Here is a 24628-nt window from a genome sequence, read left to right as displayed (position 1 = left end):
GGCCGGTGGGCTCTGATTCAATTCACATACCCTTGCTGCACCAGGCTCTTTAAGATCATCATTGAGTTAGTCTAAGAATTTTGAAGCTGTACAATTCAGAGCAGTACATTACAATATGCCAATATTACTGTTCTCCTGCTCTGACATTCTCCATTGATTGACAGATGAAGGAGAAGGAAGGGCAGTCACCATTAACTGAGAGTAAATGAAACTGGAATATTAAAATTCAGGATTATTTGAGTGACTGAATCGGCTGGCAGAGTGTTCGCCAGTTAAGGGTGGGGAAAGATTAATTCTGCACATGACACCACTCCGTATTTATACAAGTCTACTGGGACAATTGTTTGCCTTGAATTGTTTTCTTCATTCATTTCATTCAGACGGTTGTGTTGACTGATTTTTCTTTTTGATGTATGGAATGACTGTTTGACTGAATTTACCATTTAATTTCCACTAATGCACTGTAAAAACAATACATTAGTCAAATTAGATTGGCAGGTATGAAAAGCTTACCCCAGAACTAGAGAGAAATACAATATTGCTTTCTATAGATTTGTAAGACATATGTTCTGGGTTCAGGGGAATTGTTCCAGCTTTAGCTATTTTGCCACATGCCTTGGTTTTAGTTTCCAAAATGTAGGGCCACTGATCCCATAGGAAACATAAGAACTGGGGTGCCTGGGTGGCTCAGTCGGTTAAGAGTCTGACTCTTGATTTTGACTCAAGTCATGATTTCATCGTCGTGAGATCAAGCCCTCCATCAAGCTCCTCTCTGGGCACGGAACCTGCTTAAGAGTCTCTCCTGTTCTCTCTGCCTCTCACCCACATGCGTGTGCCCTCCTGCCTCTCTCTCTCTCACACACACAAAAGAACTGTGAAGTCCAGATAAAAATAATTTTGTATGAATATGAGAATCACATAACAGAATCAGAAAAAAATGATTATGAGATAAATTTTATAGAGTTTCTTACTTACCAGGACATGTTGCTATGTTAAACTGTTGGGTATTATTCTAGAAGTTTGTCAGGAACAAATACTTCAAGTATATTATAGGAAATTTTATTTTTTAAATATTTATTTATTTATTTTGAGAGAGAGATTGAGCATGAGCATGAGCAGAAGAGGAACAGAGAGAGAGGGAGAGAAAAAAATCCCAAGCAAGCTCTGTACTATCAGCACGGAGCCCAATTCAGGAATTGATCCCACGAACTGGGAGATTATGACCCGAGCTGAAATCAGGAGGTGGGTGCTCAACCGACTGAGGTACCCAGGCACATCCTAGAACATTTTCTTTATTTACAATTTAATTCTTCTAATATTTAGAGTTACTATGACAGGCCATCTCTTCATGTCCCATCCTATAACTTGCTGCTTTTATTGAACATTGGGGAATTGGTGACAAAGGTAGGAAAGAGAGACGATTTTCTAGTACTTGATTGTTCTTCAATAATGCTGAGTTTATAAAGTGTTTTCCTCCATAGTTGACTAATTTATCATGGCAGAGATGGTTAGATACTACTCTTGGACATGAAAAAGATCTTTAGAAGTTTTCTCTATTCCGTTCACCACTCTCTATTCTTGTTCGAAGCAAAATTAATACCTTGCAAAATTAACACAGCAGCTTAATTATAATTTTTAATCTTAAAATTTTTAATCTGTGAAAATGGGAAATTTTTGGTAGGAAAAAGCTATGGAAGATGAGAGAAAACAATCGTAGAATTCAGAAGACAACAAAACAGATTTTTTAAAATGATGGGTAAGGACTTTTGTTTCCAATTATATCAGCTTACCCTGGAAAATAACCAACAAGAAAAGCTAGAATAATTATAAACCACATTTGACTGTGGGCATTAGAAAGCTACTGCGGTAGCCAAGACCTAGAAAAGTAAACTAGAGAAAGAAACTAAAGTAAGAATAATGTTCTGTACATGCTTTTCTAGTCCAGGCATTTTGAAAGTATTGATGAAGAACAAGAATCTGAATATAATATTGTATGTCAACTATACTTCAATTAAAAATAAATAGATTTTAAAAATAACCAAACACCAGAAGAGTCTTAAAAGCCTAACTGAATGTAGCTCTTAAGAAGCAGAAAGCCACTAGATCTCAGGGCAATATCATCAGACTAGGAGACCAAAGTAGGAATTTGGGGTTAACAAGGCAGCAAGAATTTTAAGCACCAAGATCCCAGAGAAAAAAGAGGTTCAGAAAATCGGGCTCCATGTTCAGTAACAGTTTTTCCTTTAGGTATTTTTTGACTTAGGTAGACAAGACAAGACACTGAGAAGGTAAACAAAAGCTAACTGAAGTCAAAGCAAAGATTTATCAGGTTCATCACACTGGAGAGATAAAATTGAGGTACAGAACCCACCAAGAAACAGTGGACCAGTGGAAAACTAACGATATGAGTTGGGACCATTGAAAGTTTGTGAGTGTGTGTGTGTGTGTGTGTGTGTGTGTGTGTGTGTCTTAGTACAGTTGATGAAACAGATCTAAACTGAAGTTTATAAAAAAAGAAAATGAGTTTATTGAGTGATTAAGGTGATCTGCCCCTCAGCTTCCCACCTGAAAACAGGAAATTCTCTCCAGAGGAAAATAACATCATCCAGATTTTCTACAATATTTCATATCCCAGGTCTGGTATTCATTGGAAAGTCACCAAGACCACCAAGGAAAGAATAAGAATTAAAAATAACAACAATATCTATTATAGCCAAATTATGGAAACAGCCCAAATTTCCATCGACTGATGAATGGAAAAAGAAGATGTGGTGTGTGTGTATACACACACACACACACACACACACACACACACACACAAAGACACAGCAATATCACCCATTTGGAACGGTATGAATGGAACTAGAGTATGTTATGCTAAGTGAAATAAGTCAATCAGAGAAAGATAAATATTATATGATTCCTCTCGTGTGGAATTTAAAAAACAAAATAAATGATCATAAGGGGGAAAAAAAAAGAGAGAGGCAAACCAAGAAACAGACCCTTAACTATAGAGAACCAACTAATGGTTACCAGAGAGGTGGTGGGTGAAGGGATGTGTTAAACAGGAAGTTCAAGAAAATAGATGGCAAGGTGGTGCATTTACAAGACGAGAAACTATGATATGTGTGAAGTTAAAATGAAAAAATTAAAAAATGTATTTACTAAAGTTAAAACTCAGTAACAGTGTGGACACGGATGAAGAGAAACTAGTGAAATGAAGATACAGTAGTAAAAATAGTAAGACTGAAGCAGGAAAACTAAAAAAAACAAAAAGTACAGAAGACAGCATTTGAGACATATGGGGCCTAGTCAACATTTTTTATCATATGTTTAATTGGAGTCAAATAAAAAAGAAGAGAGAGATTGGGGAGAAAGTAATATTTTAGAAATAACAGCTGAAAGTTTTCTAAAACAAAAAAAGAATATTTCAAGCCAGAAATTCAACAAGCACTGAAAAATGGAATCGAGAGTAAATACGAAGAAAATCATTCCTAGGACCATCACGGTATAATTCATAAATAGCAAAGAGAAATAGAAAAAAAGTAGCCAGAGGGAAAAAAGAGATAATACTTTCAAAGGAACAACAGTAACATTAAGGTTACAGCCTATTTCTAAACAAAAATGATGGATACTAGGAAATAATGGAATAATATTTTTAAGTACCAAAGGAAAGTAACTACCAGTCTAGAATTCTAGAGACAGAGAAATGTTGTTTGGAAGAAAAGACGAAATAAAGAAATTTTCTGACGAGCAAAACCTAAATACCCAAAGGACAAAGTTTATTGAAACAAAGACAATTGCCAATTCCATGTCACTTACAAAAGACAAGAATCGTTATAAGGAAAGCGAAAGATTGAAAGCTGACAGATGGAAACATTATGTCATGAAAATAAAAAATAAAATTGAAGAAGGTATTTTGATGTCAAAGTAGACTTGAAAGCAAAGAGTATCACTAGGGATAAGGCAGGATGATGAAATCAACTATTAATTTACAAGGAGCATATTATAAATCTAAACTTCAGTACAATATATGAAGTAGGAAACTCTAAATTACTGTAGTAGTAACATAGAACAAAATAAATCAGTAAATGACAGAGAATGTGAATATCATTATTAAAAGACTTGGCCTAAAATTTACATAAAGCAACACATAAACACAGGAAACACATATTAAATTAATATACAATTTTTTGGGGGGTACAACATGGCACATTTATAAAATTGGCCTTATGCTGGTTATAAAGCAAGCTTCAATGCATGTCAAAGGTTGAATGTATTAAAAGCATTTTTTCAAAGAAAGAACCCAATGAGTAATTAAAAAATACATTAACTAATATTTTTTAAATATTTGGATGTTAAAAACACATCTAATCAGTACACAAGTGGAGGATAAAGTCACAATGGAATTAGAATTTTATTAAATGAATGATAATAAAAATATTTCATATCAAAACCTGTGGGTTGTAAATAAAGCTGTGGTTACAGAAAAATTTAAGTATTAAAATTTATATTAGGAGAAAAGAAGAGCTGTAAATTAGCAAATATACATCAAAGTATTTTCAAAAATAGTAACAAATTAAATCCAAAATTTTAGAAAAAGGAAATACATACAGACCAAAACTTAACAGAAAGGAGGATAAACATGTAATAGAGAATATTAAAAAGCTAATGATTTTTTTAAAAGATAAATACGGTTGAAAAATCTCTAACAATACAAATTTTAAAAAATGAGAACATTATTACAGTTCCTATAGAAATTAAAAATATAAAAAGGATATTACACAGTTTCAAATTAATCAATTTGATAATTAAAAATTTTCAAATCACTGGAGGAGCTCCTAGATGGTTGTCAGTTAAGCATCTGACTTTGGCTTGGTTATGATCTCACGGTTGTTGAGTTTGAGCCCTGCATTGGGCTCTATGCTGACAGCTCAGAGCCTGGAGCCTGCCTCAGATTCTGTGTCTCCCTCTCTCTCTGCCTCTCCCCTGCTTGTGCTCTTTCTCTCTCAAGTTAAATATTAAAAAAATTTAAAACTTTCAAATCACTTGAATAAAATTATACACCTAAAAGATGTGAAATATATAAGGGATAATTTTAAGTCTATTCATGAATTTGGATTTGTAATTTAAAATGTCTTTAGGGGCGCCTGGGTGGCTCAGTCAGTTAAGCATCTGACTTTGGCTCAGGGCACGATCTCCTGATTTGTGAGTTCCAGTCCCACATCAGGCTCTGTGCTGACAGCTCAGAGCCTGGAGCCTGTTTCAGATTCTGTGTCTTCCTCTCTCTCTCTGTCCCTCCCTTGCTCATGCTCTCTCTCTCTCAAAAATAAATAGACATTAAAAAATTAATAAAATAAAATAAAATAAAATAAAATAAAATAAAATAAAATGTTTTTAAAAAATGAGGTGGCTGGGTGGTTCAGTCCATTAAGCGTCCCACTTCAGCTCAGGTCATGATCTCACTGTCCCTGAATTTGAGCCACTCATCAGGGTCCATGCTGACAGCTCAGAGCCTGCTTCGGATTCTGTGTCTCCTTTGTCTCTGCACCTCCCCTGCTTGCACTAGGTCTCTCTCTCTTTCAAAAATAAATAAACATTAAAAAATAAAATAAAATTAAATTAAATTAAAATAAAATAAAATATCTTAAAAAAATAACCTTTCCAGAACCATTTGTATTCACCAATAAATTCTTCCAAATATTTAAAAAAGAAAAAAAAAACAATCTTAGAAAAGTTCTTCCAGAGAAGTGAAGAGGGGATATTTTTCCAACTCTTCTTATTAAGCTAGCATAAACTTGATATCATAAATTGACAATAAAATTAAGTGAAAGAAAACACATAAAAACAATAAAATGTCTAAGCAAAATAAGATTTGTTTCTGAAATAAATAAGAATGATTTAACATTAAAAATTCTATCAATAAAATTCAACACACTGACAAATAAAATTATCTCAATAAATGCAGAGAATGTTTGATAATTGGATAAAATTCAACATTAGAATATTATCTAAAAATCTCAGAGAAAACTAGAAAAGTAAGAAAACTTTCTTAAGCTAATAAAGAGCATCTACATACAAATCTTATAGCAAAACTTTTAAGCCTTTAAAATAATAAAGGCTTCACTCCAAGATAAGAAATAATAAAATGATGACCACTCTCCCACCTTCTATTATGTGGGAGAAATAGATGGGCAGTACAATAAAAAAAAGGGGGGAAAAGGCATAATAATTGGGGGAGAACTTTTTTTTTAATATGAAAGTTATTGTCAAATTGGTTTCCATACAACACCCAGTGCTCATCCCCACAGGTGCCCTCCTCAATACCCATCACCCGCCCTCCCCTCCCTCCCACCCCCCATCAACCCTCAGTTTGTTCTCAGTTTTTTAAGAGTCTCTTATGCTTTGGCTCTCTCCCTCTCTAACCTCTTTTTTTTTCTTCTTCTTCTTCTTCTGGGGGAGAACTTTTTATTACTTATCAATGTCAAAAAATACATAGAAAATTCTCCCAAATTTACAGATGAACTGATAGATTATATAAGATAATTTTGCAAGTATACAGGATAAAAGGCCAATATAGAAAATTAATTGTAGGGCTCTATACCAGAAACAAGCAATTAGAAAATAAAAATATGTAAAGATATTAGTTTAATAGAATCCCAAATTATCTAATACTTATAAACAAATCTCTAAGTATCATGAACAATACTCAAAGAAGTATCGACTGTTGCTGAAGGAAGTTAAAGAAAATCTAAATAAATGGAACTGATATTGAGAGAAGTTAAAGAAAATCTAAGTAAGTGGAAGTATGCATTCTTGTTCTGGGATGGGAATGCTACATAGTTTGAAGATGTCAATTCTCTACAAATTGTTCATAGATTCAATGTAATCCCAGACAGAATTCTAACCAGGTTTTACTGTGGGTAGTGGTAATTAACTAACGGTGGTAAAGATGCCAAAATGTTTATGGAAATGTAAAGGGTCAAAAATACACATGGCAATCTTGAAGAAGGTTTTCAAAGTTAAAGGACTTGTAGTTCTAGGTAGTAACACTATCAAACTACTGTGATTAAGGCCGTGAAGTTTGGGTATACCAACAGACAAGTAAATCAGTGAAACAATACAGACAGCTGGGTAACACGTTAAATGCATGTTGTTATTTGACTCATGACAGGTGGCACTCAGTGCGGTGTGGAGAAGGCTATGTTTGCAATGTGGGACGCTAGGGGAGATCGTATGTCCACATGGAAAAATAGTGAATCTTGATGCTTGATACATAAAAATCAGTCTAGAAAGCTATGGATCTAAATGTGAGCTGTACGGTAATAAAGCCTCTAGAAGATAACTTATGACCTTAGGTTAGCATCTATTGCACTGTACCTAGTGGTGGGGGCCGGACAGACCTAAGAGCCGCAGGAGGCCAGCAACAGGCAAAGACAGAGTTTGGGTTTCCAAGTGAGGTCCGCAGAGACCACAGTGAACATGAAGACCAGGAGCAGTCTCCAAGGAAGAGCTTTTAGTATGTACAGAAATGGAAAAATTAAAGTGTATTTGAGAGCTGGCACTGTAATTCCTCTTACGGCTGACTTAGGTTGCTGGGCAAAGATAAGACGTGCTTGGTGTACAAGGTGAACATCTTCATTAAATCCCAGCGGCGTCTTGGTACCGAGACCACGTAATGAAGTAGAACCTGGAATCCATGTGGGTAATCCAGGGAAGAGGAGGATGAGAAACAGAGACAGGAGGGAAGGGAAATAGTGCAGATGGGTGCTGCTGCAGCCCAAAGGCTGCATTGGCCCCCTACCTCCAAATCTTAAATAAAAGCCACTGCATTCCTAAGTCTTCTAGGTGTGTGGAATTGCCCTTTAGAGCCTGAAAATGGGGTCATGTCTCCTGTCGGGATTACTACAGCGCAGAATAGAAGCAGAATGTTTGCAAGTGCTTCCCCACCTGACCTGGGAGTGGCGGGGAGCAGGAGGAGGCCTTGAGTCTGCCAGCCCCTCAATGGGCAGAGGCAGGACAGGAAGGCTGGATTCTTGAGCAGGCTGAAGTTCTGGGAGGCCTTTCAGGAGTTAAGTCCCATTGTGAATATTATACTTTCAATGATCCCTTTTTCCTCACTGCCCAGCCTTCCCCCCACTGCCCCTGGGACTCCAAGGGGTTAAATGAGCACTCTGTGACTTGTATTTGGTACTCCAAAAACTTGACTTGTCCTTCAGGACTTTGGGGAAAAGTCTGCCATACATCTACCAGTTTCTGGTTTGTTTTGTTTTGTTTTTAATTTTATTATTATTATTATTTTTGTGGAGGGAAGGGCAGAGAGAGAGAGGGGCAGAGAGAATCTTAAGCAGGCTCCAAGCCCAGTGTGGAGCCAGACCTGGGCTTATTTCACGATGGAGAGATTATAACCTGAGCCAAAAAATCAAGTCAGATGCTTAACAGACTGAGGTCACCCAGGCACCCTGGCTTCTGTTTTTTGATCTGTTGGCTCCAGGCTAGTCTACTCAAACTGCCTTTTCCATTTCTGCCAAGAATCCACTCGCAACCCCTTCCCAGGACCATCCAAATCCTTTTCTGGGACAGTAAGAGGAGAAGGAGAATTAATGAAGGTCATTTTTATGTCTAGAAGGAAAGTTGATCACATGACCCCACAGTATTCATCTCCTCCAGTGTTCAGGGTTTTTTCCTAGCTTAATCATGGGTACTAGTGCAGCCTCAGTCCCGACTCAAAGAGGTTCTAGAACATGGTCCTTACCTCGGCATGAAGTCTCTCTCGATTCTCCACTTTCTCTCCTTGCCTATTATCTTGAGCCCCTGACTCACAGGCTTTCTGGACCTGTAAGGAAAATACACACTTCACAGAACCAAACATATTGAAATGACGTCTTACGAAGATATTGAAACAACCAAAAAAGCATACATGAGGATTGTTTCTCCTGAGGACTCAATTATCTGGAGGGCCTATAGCAAACTTTGATTGATAAATCTAACTTTGCTTTCCTTGGCAATAGTTGATCACACCGTGATGAAAACAAGTCAGAGAATGGAAAAATAATATTCGGATTTCAACAAAATAGTGAAAATTCAGAGACTGTCTTTGACTTTCGCAAGGGGAGAAAAGATTTCACATTTTGATTGTGTATGGCAGGAATCCCTTTTCAAACCAGGGCAGTCTGTATGATGCACTTAAAAATCAACCTTTTCAAATACAGCTGCAACCCCCACAAGATTTCTTGATTTCTCTGGAGTCAGATAAAGCACCACATATCAGAGTGGTGCCCTGTATGTGAAAGTGATAAAGATAATTTGGAAGCACAGCAGTGGCTCAAAATATGGATCTGGCAGATGTTCATGGAAATGTTTTCTACTATTAAATTCATTGCGTAAAATTTAAATGTCCAAATTCAGGCACGTAGTTCCCACCAGCCATCAGGAGCTTTGACCCTATTAACAGCTGAGTGTGTATTGTTAAATCCTACTTTGGCATTTCCAGAAGCTATTGGGTTTCTTTAATGCCTGTTACTATTTCCTTTGTGTCTTTCGGCTTTTCTTTACAAACATAGTTACATGACCTTGGGGAACTTATATTATGTCCTCGGGTCTCGGGCGCCTTCTTTGTGAAGTGTCTAGGTATATCTTTAGTATTGCCCAATAGGATTTCCTGTGATAATGAAAATGCACTCTATATGTACTGTCTAATGCAGCATCCATGAGCCACAGGTGGCTAATAAACACGTTTGAGATACAGCTAATGCCACTGAGGAGGTGAATTTTTAATTTTATTTTAAAATCCATTTAACTATAAGTAACCCTATGTGGCTAGCATCCACTTCATTTGACAGTGCAGATCTAGTCATTTTGGGGGCTACTGTCCCCTCTAAAACTCTCCCATTCATTAACTCAAATATTTTTGCCCTTTGACAAGCAGAAAGTAATTTAATGCTTTGCTTGAAATTATTTTTCAAGAACTTTCTCAGTTTGGGAACATTATATTCTTAACATTTTCTTTGCTTTATGAAACTTTAATAATATTGGAGTTTCTTGCCCTTGGTACCACCTCTGTGATTATAGGAAGTACCGTGGATGAACAAGGATCATTGAAGAGATCATCAAGAGAAGCCTCCCTCTGGATTTCATTTCATTAGGAGGGTGTTCAGAATGCCCAAATGCTAAATTGCTTAGAATAAAACCCACACCTTTCTGGTGCTATGTTGTTTTCTACATGTAGCTAGAAAAATGTTGGTAGTTATGTCTTAAAAAATAATCTTTAAAATCGGCACATCTATTTTTGAAGCTGATTTGGCTGTTCAAGGCTTGCATAGCACTTCACCATCTCACTAATATTTCACTTAGTAAACAAATGCAGTTGCCATGATTGCTCTAGGTTACATGTTCTTTGAAGTTAGGAAATATTTATATCACAGACTCTATACATAGCACAATCTCCATTGCTAATTCAGATCATACTTTAAGATATAAGAGAAAATTTAACAGTTATTATGGTGGCCATAAACATCTAGCAAACCAACCGGAAAACAAACGCACGTCTTTTTTCTTTCTCTTTCCTTTTTGGAAGCCAAGAAAAAAAGAGAAATACCTAGTGCAAAACCATCTTTCTAATAATTACTGTTGTATTTAAAATATACATTTGCTAAATTTATTTTAAAATATCTTCTTATAGTAGAATTTCAGGTTGTACCTGAAGGATTATATTGGAGGTGAAAATAATCATGTGGTCTGACTAGCCTGAATCACGTATTCAAAGTGATTGGAAAGAGTGATAGAGTTTTAGAAATTCACCTCTGATGTTGTCCACTGGACCAACTGAGTCACAGTAGAAACTACTGCTTTATTGGAGGCAGTCAGCAGCCTGGACCATTACTCTAGTACAATTATACATGCAGAAATATACACAGACCAGCATGCATTCACCAACATATAGGAATTCTTCATTTAGCTGCGTTTTTAGGCAATGAGGTATTGTACATTAGAAGATGTTTTTAAAACTACAAATTTAAGAAAAGGTATTTTAAACATCACTTTCAGGAATTTTTTTTTCTAAAATTAAGAAATGCGTACATTGGCATATTGAATGTTTCCTTGATAACTCAGGGTCATCGTGCAATCAATGTTTGTGTTGATGATGCAGATGGAAACTAGACAGGTGTGCTTATTAAAACTGCAGATGGCATAACGCTGGCAGGTGTAACTGATGGAAGAGTAAAGAGAAATCCAAAAATGAAAACAAAAAATGATAAAAAGCAATCAGTAGGGGCGACCGAGTGGCTCAGTTGGTTAAGCGTCCAACTTTGGCTCAGGTTGTGGGGTCACAGTTGGTGAGTTTGAGCCCCGCATGGGGCTGTCTGCTGTCAGCCCCGGAGCCCGCTTCAGATCCTCTGTCCCTCCCCCCTCTTCCCCTGCCCCCCCCCCCAGGGGGAGGGGAAATAAATGAACATTAGAAAAGCAATCAGTAAATGTAAAATTCTGAAATTTCTGTATTTAGTTTCAGAGACTCCACGGATACAAGTGAGGGATCCCAGAATCACTGGCTGCCTTTCTGGCTTGCTTGCTCTTTTTCCCCTTTTTTCTTCTACGTCAGATTGTTCCAGAAGTTCACAGGTGCTTGCAAGACCAACTCTACTACCTGCTTAGTCTCACACAAATTTTACAATATGTCCATGAGATAGTGTGGAGGTAAAATACAATGCATCACTCTGAGATCTGTTGTTAAAATAAAATTAGAAACCAACCTGTAAACATATAGAAAGTAGGCGTCAGACACTAATTTCCTAGGAATGTCTCTGCATGTCTACTGGGTAAATCTTATTTCCCAAGATCACTTTTTCTTTTTTTTTTTAAACATTTAGTTTTGAGAGAGAGAGAGAGCACAAGCAGAGGGGAGCAGAGAGAAAGGGGGTCAGAGGATCCAAAGCGAAGTCTGTGCTGACAGCTGCAGGACTCAAACTTACAAACTGTGAGATCATGACCTGAGCTGAAGTTGGACACTCAACCGACTGAGCTGCCCAGGTGCCCCTCCCAAGATCACTTTTTATTGGTACCTGATTCCAAGTTATTTCACTCCCACCTCAACCACTAACATATATTCGTACTTTTTGTGATCCTAGTTATTCATTTATTAAATAATTAACCATCAGACTGTTAGGATTAAGTAAAGAGTAAAACAAAAATATTGGAATCCCTTAGGGGAGTTAAGCAGCTTTGCCAATAAACAGAGGGCATGGATTTAAAGAAACTGCACCCACTGAACTTGCCCTTGTCCTCACTCTTTCCCAAGAAGTATCTGAGATAAACCTAAATTCAGAATTAGTCAGACCGGCTTCCTCAGGCTGACTGGAATTCATTGCTCATGCCCCTGGGGTCAGTGGCACTTTCCAAAGACGGGGTGGTCTTCTCTGCCCACTGCAGAGACCCGGGGCCCCACTGGACCCACTGTCTGCCTGCAATCCCACACTAAAGGCCAGATGCCAGACTTCCTAGAACATTAGTGGCCTACATTTCAGTTTCTGAACTGCTCAGATTGAGTCTTTGAGGACTCTCTCAGCTTGAACCCTGACCCTCAACCCCTTTCCCTGACCTGGACAGTCCTCCTTCCTACTTTAGGCGTTGGTTGCATGGGCAGTAAAATAATATATTTGTCCTTAGTTCTAAATCATTTCTAAAGCTCTAAAGTGCAATGGCTCCTGGAAAGTATTGCTTTTTGCTTGTTTCAATTTTAGAGAGGATTAAACCACAGTTACTCTAAAAGATAGTAAGTTACATTGATGAGTAAAGTATGCTTTTAGAGTTAGATTTACAGAGAAGGAAGATGGCTTAGTACGTTTTAAAACACTAATAATCCATTCTCATGGGATGGGAGGAAGGGGAAGAGAGTTAATAAAATACTAAATGATTCTGACAAATTCAATTAGCTGAGCAGTAGCTGATTAGTCAATATTTGAATAAGCCACACACACATGCACTCTACATTTTACTTTAGTTTTCTAAGCGATCCCAGTGAACTGAGTCCTAGTAACTCTCCGTTCAACAATTCAGTTTTCAAAAACAGTTACTGTTTCTGGAAGAAGAAATATTGCCTGTCAGTCCTAATTGATGTTTAGCTATCAAGTACATTTGAAACAAATTTATTACTTTGCCTGATCTCAGTTTAATACATTCCAAAGGGCGGGGGGGGGGGATGCACAAGAATTTATAGAGTCTCAGTTCTCCACACTAAAGTGTGCGATAAATTACAACATTATTTGGCCATGAAATTAACAAGCCATAGAAACCGCACCATTAGCAAGGTATACAGTGGTAAACAGCAGGCGATGATCATGATATAAAACAAAACAGACCGTGTGTGTGGGTGTAGCTGCCAATAAAGCCATAATTAAATACATTCATATGCATCTTTAGCAGGGAAGCTCTTTGAGGGCAATTGCTTTGAATTCTACATGCCTGTCAGGATATTATGGCCCAGTGCTATGGCCTTTATTCAAAGATGCTGAGAAAGTGTTACCATGGGTAAACTCAGACCTTTTCTCAACAGAGAAGTTGATCGACATGCATTCTGGACAGCAAAATTCCATGGACCTCTCACACTGCTTCCAGTCATCCTACAGTTAAGTGCCATTTCAACAAATCAGGGTGAAATATGGCAGGTTAAGAGGAATTAGAAAGGAAAGGAAGGAAGCAAAAGGAGGGAGGAGAGGAAGGAGGAAGCAAAAAGTGTGTATGCAGTACTTCAACGTTTACGTAAAGAATGGACCCCAAACTAACCTGAATACCCTAAACTATCAGCACATGCCATAGAAACTTAAATGCACACAGTAAGCTAAACTTACAGTCTTTGTTTTTTTTTCACTTTATTGCATACACACATCCATCTTAAATAATCTCTATATTTTTATCCAATAAGGTAGCGTTGTTTTGCAAGGCTGTCTGTATTCTATCAGAGGGCGTGTAAAGGGGAGATGACTCAACTTGAACAGAAGAATTAGTTCTCAGGTGAATAACTGCTTCTTATAGGTGGTGACCCTTTGCATTTTCCAGAAATATTTGCAAAAAACTCAAAACTGGAGAGGTACTTAGACGGCTGCCCTCAGAAGTTTTATATTAACAAAGTTTCTGTAGGAAGAATATCCTCCTGGATTATCCACACAATAATGACGAACAGGCCAATTTATGCTGAGAAAATTATACAAAAACCATGTCACCTCCATTATATTGATAGTCCTCTGGCTTCAATCTTGGACTTCTTGGAAAAGGTAAATACTGAGCCAAGAATAGACACAGGCAATGCCAGAGGCTCTGATAGACCGATAGATGCCCTCAGACAGAACCATCCAGCCAGGCTACGGTTCTGCTTAAAAACATCCCCAAATGAGTGGATCTCAAAAACCATACACCGAGCAAATGAAATCCAGATACAAGAGAGCACCTACTGTATTATTCAATTACTATGAAATTTGAGACTAGGCAAAATTAATCTATAATGACAGAAAAGAAATCAGTGATTGCCTGGCGTGGGAGGTAGGGAGATGTTTGCAAAAGGCTAGGAGGAGAACTTCTAGGCTATTAGAATTGTTCTCTGTCTTACAGGGGGTAGTGGTTATATACATGTGTCCATAGGTTAAAACTCACTGAACTTTTGATTAAAATATATGTATTTTATTGTATGTAAATGACAACTCAGTAAGTTTGATTAAAACCAAAACCAAAACCAAAACAACACAAAACAAAAATCTCTCAAGACCTCAAAGAAAAAATGCTATTTTCTCCAAGGTATGAGACTGGAAATGAGACACTGGTCCTTTCTGTTTTCAGATATCCCTAGGATTATTTAGAGTATTTTATTTTATTTTATTTTATTTTGCTTATTATTTTTTTTTTCTTAGAGAGAGAGTGAGAGCAGGGGAGGAACAGAGAGAGAGGAGAGAGAGAATCTCAAGCAGGCTCTGAATTCAGCACAGAGCCCCACGCAGGGCTGGATCTCACCACCATGAGACCATGACCTGAGCCAAAATCAAGAGTTGGACACTTAACCAGCTGAGCCACCCAGGCGCCCCTCTAGAATATTTTAAAGAGCTAGAATTCCCTAACAAAAGACTTACCACCATTTACCTTGATTTTTTCTCTGCCTCTTCTCCCAACACAGTGAAGTCAAGGTTAGGGAAGAAAAGCCAACTTTTCCATCATCACATACCCTTAACAAAGCTATCATTTATAGATAAATTTTGGCTACAGTTTTAAAAATCTAGCCTCTTGAGATTTACAAATCTTACCAGTTAAGCTACTGTCTCCACCAGAATTTGGAAAAAATCATTTTGAAAATGAATAGCTGAGATTTGACATTTTTGGTTGCTGTGGTTCTTTCTAACCCTGCAGGAGAAATGATAGGTGTGAACCTGAGTAGGAATGAGAGACACATACCTAAAGTAAAAACATTACCTTGTTGCATTTGCGTGATTACAACTTATACAAGCCCCCTGTAAACAAAAGCCTATTGTCAGAATCGAAAGAATACGATCTCAGCGAAAGCCAGGATATTTGTCTCCTGGTTTTGTGAATTTTATTTTTCACCCTTGAGTCTCCATGCCCAGAACAGTGGTTGGCAAGAAAGAGTGATGAAAAATGCTTGTTGAATGACTAAGTTAATAAGTTCTGGTGGTCGGTATACATTTCAAACTGTCATTGTGCTGTGCTTTCTATAGCAGAGCTTAGAAGGGACTCCTCAAGGTATTTGCAGTCAAGGATCATCGTGATCAATCTATCCTTCCTCTGAAATGGTCCTACAACTCCAACTGGGTTGTTTTCCCTAACTTCGGGGTCATTTCCATAGAAAAGCCATTACTTTCAGCGGATTGCAATACAAACACATCATGGATATGCTTCATGATGATCTTCTTAATTGTATATCAATTGATTCCTCATGCCTCCTCACCTTAATTTACACCCGGCTTTTCACGAATGGCCTCACGTTCCCTCCTCACTCAGCTGCGGGCTTCTTCTCCAACCACCATTTCACCCTGACACCAAAGGAAGAATCAACACCTTCTTGCTCTTTATGATATGTCCAGGTCATCATCATATCAGGACTGCCCTGAAAAGTAGCCAAACAATTGTTACATCAGAGTCATCAGAGCCATCTGACAGCTCCGGTTTGCAGCTCTAAAAATTAACTAAGGTATAGCATCTGTCAAAAAATATGTCTGTTTAAACCAATGGTAGCACAGCAGAGTCTGAAGTCATTTATGACAATCCGTGTGGGAAGCACCCCCCATCCCGGCACATGCAATGCCACACAACACTCTTGCCTGGTCACGTAAGCAAGCAAGAAAGCGCAGCCGTGGATGCTTGCCTTTGTGGAAGAAATACTTAGCTTTAAGAAGTCTTGAAATTCATACATTTTTCTCGAATGAAATTCCCCATTAATTACTTTCTCTACAAAAAGCAATTATCATTGGAATTGATATAAGCAATTAAGAAGATGCTACCCCATGTTCCTCCTGCCTGTTGACTTTTCCCTTCTTCTTTATTCCATGTGGCTATCTAAAACACCAGAAATATGTAAGTCTTTGTATTTTTTACCGAGTCGTGTGTGTGTATGTGTGTGTGTGTCCACATGATGAAAACATTACTAAAATATAATAGACTCTTAGGAGGCCCAGCCTACTTGAAGTCCTGGAAATTATGAGAGCACTAATATTCATGGACAACTTTACATTGACATTTGCCCCCCAAATTTTCTTGATCTTATTATAGGCAGGAATTGTTTCAAATTTTCTACAGTGATCGTGTGTTAGTTTTATAATTTCATAATAAATATGTTAAAAGTAAACCATACAATCTCTTGTTACCCATAGTGGTTTAACCGTTCCTTTCCTTGTCCTCAGCAGACGTTGTGTCATATATTAGTACACAAGCAAAGACGTTTAACCCAGCAGTGCTTTCTAGTGACAAGAGCTATCCTGGGTCGTCTCTATCCAAGGATGGACTATAAAACCACACTATATGACTCCAAGTAGTCCAAAGTTGCAAAACACTTACCTACCAGAACTCAAAAAGATCATGCGAACTTGCATAGAAAACAAACCTATATCAGTTTATAACTAAACCACGGTATAACCCACTACACGTAATATACTGTCTGTAATGTCCTGAGCCTCTTCCATCCTTCGGTAGCCGGAAATTGTGACAAAATAATACTTTTCACTTTGGGGAGTCACACCATCTCTCATACCAGCCACCCCGTTACTTTCTTAGAGGGAACAGGAAATTAACCTGAATGTCATGCAAAAACAAACAAAAAAAAGTGTTACTGATGTAAAATCTTTGTTTAAAAACAATAACTTCTATAGCAGAGGGAACTTTACCATTGCAGGCTTTAGGTAACCTCTTTATTTCTCAGATTTCATGCTAAATTATAAAATGCCATATTGTGTCTGAAGCTATTTTTTTTCAGGAGTCCACTTTAACTCAGAGCAAATATTTTGGCCCCAAAATTCTAAGCCTTTCTGACTATACCTGCAAGATCCTGGGGACATTGTTAGAACCACCAGAGGACTGGCCAAATTACCAATGTACCGGACAGCTTATAAATTGTAAGTTATACAGAATATGGTATTATTTTTTGCTAAGCAATTCCTGTGAGGCCTTTGGAATGTCAATATAAAGTCCTGTGATGGGGGTGCCTGAGTGGCTCAATTGGCTAAGCGTCCAGCTTCAACTCAGGTCATGATCTCACGGTTGGTGGGTTCGAGCCCCACGTTGGGCTCTGTGCTGACAGCACAGAGCCTGGAACCTGCTTCAGATTCTGTGTCTTCCTCTCTCTCTGCCCCTCCCCTGCTCACTCTCTGTCTCTCAAAATTGAATAAATGTTTAAAATTTTTAAAAAATGTCTTATTAAAAAAAAGTCCTATGATGTAGAATCTTTACCCATAAGATGGGGAACAATGCCAATCCACAGCACAAATACTTTCATAATCTGATGCTGAAATCCACCAGCAAATAGAATCTGAAATCACATACATCCACTCATTTAGACACTCCACAAATACTCATTTTTTCTTTAACAAATATTCTTTTTAAAAATCTCCCAGTAAGGTGCGCCTGGGTGGCTCAGTTGGTTAAGTTTCTGACTTCAGCTCAGGTCATGATCCCATGGTTTGTGGGTTCGAGCCCTGCATTGGGCTCTGGGCTGACAGCTCGGAGCCTGGAGCCTGCTTCAGATTCTGTGTCTTCCTCTCTCTCTGCCCTCCCCTGCTCACACTCTGTCTCTCTCTCTCTCTCTCTCTCTCTCTCTCAAAAACAAGTAAACATTAAAAAAAAAAATCTGCCAATAAGTGCTGGGCAGTAAGAGTACAATGCTGAAGCAGACATCCTCCATTCGAGGCTTCCTAGAACTTACAACCCAGAGAAATGCCTTCGTTGTAAACCATTAGGACCCGTAAGTTCCAGCCAACCCTGTTATCATCAGCAGGTGACCAAGTGATACAGTTTGCTTCCTGAACATTCTTTGTACTTTGTTTTCAAGATTACTTTTCTTCAAGGGACATAATCCAATGGTCAATATCTCCCAGTTAGTAAAGCTTGGAGAAAATTTACTTGGTGAACAATTTCTTGTGGCCTCGCTCTTTTGCCATATTCTCCTCCATGCTCTTGAACTAAGGAGACCTTGATTAAAGTCACTTGCTCTAATCCTATTATTTTAAAATATGGCTTCCCCAGCTTTGAGGATTTCTACTGGACCAATACGGTGGCAAAGCAGCACTGAAGCAGAAGCAGGTAAATTTCAAAATGACAGCTCTAAAAATATCCACTCTCCTTTTGTTCTCCTTCCATCCCTTTGCTCTGAACACCTCTGCCCTGACGCATTGCCTTTACCCTTCCGTGATTACTGCTTCGAAAGGTTTTCTAAGAGCAGGGAGTATTTATGGTTTCATTTGTTCCTGAGTCCTTGGTGGAAAAGGATTGTTCCTGATTCTTACTAATTCCACACTCACATTGTTAGCACGAAAATCGTATTATTTCTTTTATATTCTCCTTGGCTTCATATTTCTTCTGTTTCCTTTTTCTAGGCCAACATGGAAAGAATATTTTTAAAGAAACAATATTCTTTTCCCGTTGCCCTTCTGAGTTTCATGTTCATACCTCTGATCTCATTTCCAACCCCTATTAAGGGATGCATCGCAAAAATATAAGAAAATTCTTTGTGCTTTTCCTGTAGCAGCCAATTATTCTAATTTGTTCTGTCTCTAAAGAACGGAATGCGAAATCAACACAAAGGCTGATTATATGATCTGTTCCAAGGGAAAGATCTGAATCGTCTACTTACTAATGAAGCTCTGTATGAACTATTAAGGGTTGACAGAAGCAATCACCAGGAATTTTCATCCTTTAAATTAGTGTTTTCCACCAGATGCACGCCTTTCATTTTGGAGAATCTATTCTTTAAGTTCAGGATACACAGCTGGACAAAAGAAAAGGAAAAAAAAAAGTAACGAACACAACGTTTTTTAAGTAATAACACAGTATATAGCTATCATCCCTCCCTGAGGAATTCAGCCTACTTTATGGACACAATTTAGTACAAACTCATAAGAAAGCTAACAAAACTCAAAATCACTTCACAATAGCCTAGAGAAGTAAAGGTCAAAAATGATTATTGCCAAGCCCAGGAGACAGAAGCACCTACCCAAAAGAGCACAGGACAGGAAAATCAGGATGCCTGTGTTCTAATTTCCGTTATTCCTGTAAAGCATTATTGTGATCTGAGTGCACTCAGCCTGCCCCACTTTTTCCAAGTATAAAAACCTACATCATTCCTTCAGTAGACTGAAATACCAGATCTGAAAAGTTGTAGACAACAAATTACTGATTCAAAATCAGATCTTTATGAAGTCTCCATTCCATTAGCCTTTCCCACTCTTAATTTTTCAGTTCCTTTTCTGTCCACTCTTGGCCAATGCTCAAAGCCTGATTCCACAAGTACTGTAATGAAATAGTCATGACACAGGAAGTCTCCATATTCCAATGCCCACTGGAATGAAGCCTCTAAGTAATTTTCCAGATAATTTAGGCAATAAAAAACACCTTTGTCATACATGCAAAGATAAAAGTTACTTGTGTAATAAATGTTGAAACAAAATTTCCTGGCCAAGTACATTGGTTCAAATATAGACACTAATTTGAGTTTTACTCCTGTGCTAAAGCCCAGTGGCAGGTCTCATACTGTTGTCTGAAGGCATATTTCAGGGCCTAGAGACAATTTTATCCTATAAAACGTGGTATTATTAGTAGTATCAGAAGACAGGGTGTGACTGGCTAGACACAGATGTAGACCTCAGGCTGTACAATACCAAGGACAAATTACGTGAAACAAGGTATTATTGTAGTCCATGGAACATGTCATCAGGATAGAATCGGAAAGAGGTTCATTATCAAGTATGTGAAGCCAGAGCCAGTGAGGAATAAATAGTAAATGGTTAGAATAGGCAGGGTCTGAGGACCACACTCAGGAGGCATTGTGGGTTGGACACACCTGGAAAGAAATATTCCTGCCTCCACAGTTCAGTGTTCCCCAAGTTGGCCCACAGTGCCAACCTTTAAGAGATCTTTGGCCTGAAGATGGCATGAGGTTAATAATGTGACCCAATGTGGATGAATTATTCTCTTCAGTGTAGTCAGAAATCAAATGGCATCTTACAACAGTCAGCAAATCTTTTCTGGAAAACGTCGGATAGTAAATATCTTAAATTTTGTGGGCCATACACCTCTGCCCCAACTATACAACTCTGTTGTTGTGGCAAAGAAACAGCAATATTCAATACATTAATGAATGAGTGTGGCTGTGTTCAAGTAAAGTTTTATTTACAGTACCAGGATTCAGGCAGGAGTTGATCATTGGGCCATAGTTTGCTGACCCCAGTTATGGATTAGTGTTCATGAAAGACCATGGTTGAATGAGGCATAAGACTCTAATTCCAGTTCTCATGGTACCACTTTCTCCTTGGATGAACTTGGGCTCATCATTTTATCTGTATGGGCCTCTATATAAGTCTAGGTTCTCCATAGAAACAGAAGCAGCATGTATAGATATGCATCTATATAATGAGATTTACTTTAAAGAATTGGTTCACACAATTGTGGAGGCCTGGTAAACCCCAAACCTACAGAGTAGAAAGTCTGGAGATCCTGAAAGAGTTGCACTTCAGGTCCAAAGGCAGTCTGCTTGCAGAATTCTTTCTTGATAGGAGAAGGTAAGTCTTTGGCCTCCTAAGGGTTTCAACTGATTTGATGAGGCCCACCCCCATTATGGAGGGTAATCTACTCAAACTCCACCAATTTAAATGTTAATCTCATCTAAAAGCACCTTCACAAAAACATCCAGAATAAAATTTTACCAAATATCTGGGTGTGATGGCCCAACCAAATTAACACATAAAATTAACCATCTCAGCCATAGTTTCCTCATCATGTAGCAAAATATGTTATTTATTTGGACTATTTTGATCCCTTCCAGAGATAATATTCTACCTTTAATTTTGTACAGGATGGACAGCAGAGGAAAAGAGCCGATTTTCCCACTTAGATGACAGCTAAAAAATAAAATTCTGTTTTCGTCTTTTTCCACTAGCAAGAATGCCAAAAATACAATCTTACTGTATCTGCTTTAGCAAAAATGTGATAGCTCTGGAACTGGCCTATACTCCTAATGGGTCCCATGGAATGTCTAGGTTCATCAGTAGGAGTCTTGGTTTGCTAGGAATAGAAGCAGAAAAGTATGCTGGGTAAAAATATGCCCAAGGATTTAAGTTCATGCTATTGGGAACTGGAGAAAAGAATGGACATCTAAAGATGCTCTGAGCCAACACTAATCTCACAGCATAAGGATGTAATATATGGAGCCAAACTACTGTAAATCTACCCACCCCAAATTGGCACAAATCAAACATATTGGCAAAGGAAGAGCATTAGTCATGATAAACAAATTCTCTTTTGGAGATGATCTCTCAAATGATTTGATTCAGTGTAGACCAGCTTTGGCTTCAGGAACCACAAGACAGACCTTCTCATTCCCAGGTCCTTTCCCAAATATCCATATAAGTAGGAATTTGGCATCACTAGTTTTTTTCTACACTCACGTGATTATAGCGTGCAACCAGGGATGAGAACTACCATTGTAGCCAATTCTAGACACATAATAGAGATGTAGAGAGAATTTAAATTGAACTTGGGTTAAGCAGTAAAACAAGGTCTGACTCTACTGGCTGGAGCTAGACAAGGACTGGATTTAACAGGATGAAAAGATAAAGAATACCCTGGAGGAAATCAGATGCTTTACACATCTACTTATCTAATGGCCATTTAGATAATTCAAATAATCTCAAAGCATCTGGACCCTGAAACTCCTCATATATACTATTTTATTTCTATAATATCACTTGATATCTTGCATTCCATTGTATATATAGGAATATAAGGCTAGGAAAACTCTGTCATTTTCTCAAAACCATTTACTAAGGGTGTGGTAGGCAGAGTAATGGCCCCTAAAGATGTCCTCATCGTAATCTCCAGAACCTATGAATATGTTACCTTATACAGAATATGTTACCTTACCTTATAAAAAAAAAACTTCACAGTGATTAAAGTTATAGGCTTTGAGATCGATTTTCCTGGATTGTTTCATGGAACAAATTTAAATGCGTGAGTCCTTAAAGTAGAGAATCAGTCCCAGCTATAGTGAGTGAGTGAGTGAGTAAAGAGAGAGACAGGGAAAAAGACAGAGAGAGAGGAGGGAGATAGGTCGTAATAGGACCAAGGTCAGAGGGATGTAACATTGCTGGCTTTGAAATGGATAAAGGGGACCCTGGGCAAAGGATTGCAAGTGGCCTCTAGAAGCTGGTAAAGTCTAGCAAACAGATTCACCCCTAGAGCTTCTAGAAGGAAATGCAGTCCCGCCAACACCTTTACTTTAGCCTGTGTCAGACTTGTAAGATAATACATTTATGTTGTTTTGAATCACTAATTTGTAGTAATTTGTATGACAGCAATAGAAAACAAGTACAAAGTTCCTACAGGAGTCAGTAGTAATATATATTTGGATCTAAGCATTTCTAAAATGGAATCTAGTCTTATGACTGATAGTGCAGCAGCAGCAGCTTTAATAGGATCCCACCCCACTTCTGGGGTAATAGCAGCTTTTTTTAACAGAGTTTTTTTTTTAAATTTATTTATTTTGGGGGGGGGGCAGGGGAGAGAGTGCAGAAGGGGTAGAGAGAGAGAATCCCAAGCAGGCTACACACTGTCAGCACAGAACCCTATGCGGGGCTTCAACTCACGAATCATGAGATCATGACCTGAGCTGAAACTGAGAGTCAGACACTTAACAAACTGAGACACCCAGTTGCCCCAAAAGTGGCTTAATAGAAAGCAGTGACAGTGGTGGGTCAGAGAGTGACCTGATCTACTGGAGCACTAGTGTAGCCTGAATAGGGACCCATCCTCCTGCTCCACATGAACCCAAACTAGTAAACCTAATCTGCTGGCATCTGCTATGCCAACAGGCCCAACATTCTACCCTCCACCCACTAACACAAAGTGACCTAAGCTTAGTGTTTTCTGAAACTCATACCCAATGGCACTGGGAAGTCCAAATAGCACCTGCTGGGATTAAAGTTCTGACAACAGAAAGGAAATAATAACAGAAGAAGACTGGAAACTTTAGGGAAAAAAAAGAGGAACAATGGAATGGGTAAAAATAGGGATAAATATAATAGACTATCCCTCACCTCATGGGTTTTTTAAGTCTTATTTGACGATTAAAGCAAAAAGTAGGACTACATCTGATGTGGTTCTCAATGTATACAGAAGAAATATCAACGATTATACTTAAAAACTGGGGAAGTTCAAGAGACCTAAATAGAAGTAGAATTTTGAAACTTTGCTTGACATAATAAAATACTGATTCCAGTAGGCTGTGATAATTACATATGCATACTGTAATCTCAAGAGAAACCACTAAGAAAAGTGCAAAACAATATACTCAATGGATCATAAGTAAATTAAAATGGGATGTCCAAGTGACCCACAAAAGGCAAGAAAAGAGAAACAAAGGAGTGAGAAACAAAGGTAACAAAAACAAAAACAAAAAACAGCAGACCTAATCTTTAATATAGCAATGTTATATTAAATGTAAATGATCTAACTACTGATTGGAGAAGTGAACTTAAGGAAAAGCAAGCATAACCCAACTATATACTGTCTACAATAAATTTACTTCAAACATGGTATTGGTAGTTTGAAAGTAAAAGGATAAAAAAGATATATCATATGAACATTAATCAAAAAAGGCAGGAATGACTATATTAATAACATATAAGGTAGACTTCAGAGCAAAGGAAATTATTAGGAACAAAGAGGGACATTACATAAGGATAATAGGATTGAGTGATATTACATACGTATGTACCAGACAAGAACTTTAAATACACAAAGTGAACACTGAAAGAGCTAAAAGTGAAAATAGAAAATATCCATAATTATTATTTGAGCCTTCAACACAGCAACTGATAGAACTACTAGACAGAAGATAAGCAGGGATATAGAAGAACTGAACAGCACCATA

General features: G+C 37.9%; 1 long non-coding RNA gene across 1 annotated transcript; it reads right to left on the bottom strand.

The window, feature by feature from the left end:
- Positions 1–8753: 8753 nt before the first annotated feature.
- On the bottom strand, positions 8754–22735 carry LOC144614068 (uncharacterized). Its single transcript, XR_013551600.2, has 3 exons — positions 22621–22735; positions 19337–19471; positions 8754–8836 (listed from the first exon to the last, which is right to left on the bottom strand). It is a non-coding gene; the product is annotated as an uncharacterized LOC144614068 (long non-coding RNA).
- Between the last annotated feature and the right edge of the window lie 1893 nt (positions 22736–24628).

Source organism: Panthera onca, chromosome D4, assembly GCF_046562875.1.
Source record: "Panthera onca isolate mPanOnc1 chromosome D4, mPanOnc1 haplotype 2, whole genome shotgun sequence".
Classification (NCBI taxonomy): Eukaryota; Metazoa; Chordata; class Mammalia; order Carnivora; family Felidae; genus Panthera; species Panthera onca.
This window is presented reverse-complemented; position numbering and strand designations above follow the sequence as displayed.